Source organism: Echinops telfairi, unplaced genomic scaffold, assembly GCF_000313985.2.
Source record: "Echinops telfairi isolate 266 unplaced genomic scaffold, ASM31398v2 ScPeMD7_655;HRSCAF=1070, whole genome shotgun sequence".
In the NCBI taxonomy this organism is placed as follows: Eukaryota; Metazoa; Chordata; class Mammalia; order Afrosoricida; family Tenrecidae; genus Echinops; species Echinops telfairi.
In genome coordinates, this window is record NW_022104553.1 from 17,165,898 (window position 1) to 17,167,646 (window position 1,749).

The following is a 1,749-nucleotide window of genomic DNA, read 5'->3' on the forward strand; positions in this document are numbered from 1 at the left end:
TGTGTGTAAAGGGCGGGGAAGAAGGCAGCTGCTGTGCATGAGCCCTTGGTATCAGCTCCTCATTTTTCCCCCCTCACTCCTCGCTCCTCCCTCCCTAAGTTAGATTCTTTACAATGTATCAACTTTCTCAATATTTCTGTTCTGGTTGTCATGTGTCCACTAATCTAACTTTTCTGTCCCCTTTTCCTTTGTCTTAAAAATCATTGTTGACTATTCTCAGGAGATTCCAGCCCCTACGCCTCAACCTCCTACCCCCCATAGTTTGGGGGATTTATTAGGAAAGTTAATAGGTTACCACAAGTCAAGATCAGAAAACACTACGGATACAGCACCTCTTCCAAGCCTTGCTAAGATGCATGTCTCTCTGGTCCTTAATCTCTCAGCCACGCAGCCCGCTTTGGGCAAGTGTCACAAAGGTCCTCATAGTGCTGATAAATCCACAAGGGGTACCTTGCTCTGCAAGCCGACCTCCTGTCTGAAGGCACTGAGCTGTACCATGGGCTGGCATCTGCCGCTCCGTCTCCTAATCTTTGCGGCCACCGGGATCCCAGCTGACCTTGGCTCTGCCTCCCGCTGGGCACGGGCTGCTCCCTCATACAGGTGACCTTTTAAAGCTGCACAGCACCCGGGGGTGATATTCATGATTTGGTGAGACAACCTCTTATTTAGTCACCGGGTGACCTCCGGGGCTAGTTTAGCTAGTCTCACGGAGTCCTCCAGCCTCAGCCAGTCCAGAGGCTCCGCATGGAGGGTTCTAGTCTGTAATCTACAACAGAAGGAAATGCCGCCCAGGCCTGCACCCTCATCGTCACAAGCATTCCTGTGCTTGAGCCCATTGTTGCAGCCACTGTGTCAGCCCATCCTGTAGCGGGCCTGCCTCTTTCTCGCCGCTGCCCCTCCCCTTTACTGAGCATGGTGGGACTGACCCTTCCTGACACCATGTCCAAAGTCTGTGAGACCCCATCTCACCATCCTTGCCTCGAAGGAGCATTCTGACTGTACTTCTCCCAGGATGGATTGCAGCTGAGAAAACTCACCGGGGAAGGTCCACGCCATCACCCCAAACCACCACCACCACGTCTACTATCCCAGTGTGTTTGGACCCTGTAGGTCCCAGCAGAACTGCCTCTGTGGGTTGCAAGGCTGGGTATCTTTACAGAAGCAGACACTCATGCCTTTCCCCCCACAGATGCCTGGGGTCGAACTGTTGGCCTTTCGGTGAACAGCCCAGCCTCCCGCACTCCATCACACCGCGGCACCGGAGAGCCTTGGTAGTTGAGTTACAGAGGACACAGTTAGCCTGCCCTACTCACCGTCCGCTGCCCTGGAGTGTGGCCCTCTCGGAGAAGCTGGCTGGCAGTTATTTGTGTCTGCCTTAGGGCCACCTCCCAGGCGTCTGGAAGAATCTATTACTTAGCTTGGTCATCGGAGATGAATGTGTACAAAAGTCTTGGTTGGCTGTCTTTTAGGACAAGTAGTGTTGGTTATCCACTGGCCAAATGCACTGGCTGGAGCCCGCTCTGATTTATAGAGACCCTGTACAGGGCTTCGAGGGCCATGGCTTTCTACAGGAGCAGACAGCCTCTCCTTTCTCCCAAGAAGCGGCTTGTGGGTTTGAACCACCGGCCTTGGGATTAGCAGCCCAGTGTTTACCCGACGGCGCCACCAGGGGTCGCTCTGTTTTCTAGTCGTAGACGTAAATTAAGAACACGGACTCCGGGCGGTCATGCGCCTGCTCTTCCCTGAGTA

The 1,749-nt window shown here is 53.9% G+C and overlaps 1 protein-coding gene across 7 annotated transcripts in view; it reads left to right on the forward strand.

The window, feature by feature from the left end:
* HSPBP1 (HSPA (Hsp70) binding protein 1) overlaps positions 1-1,749 on the forward strand; it is an 11,035-nt gene that overhangs the window by 3,388 nt on the left and 5,898 nt on the right. The window lies entirely within an intron of this gene.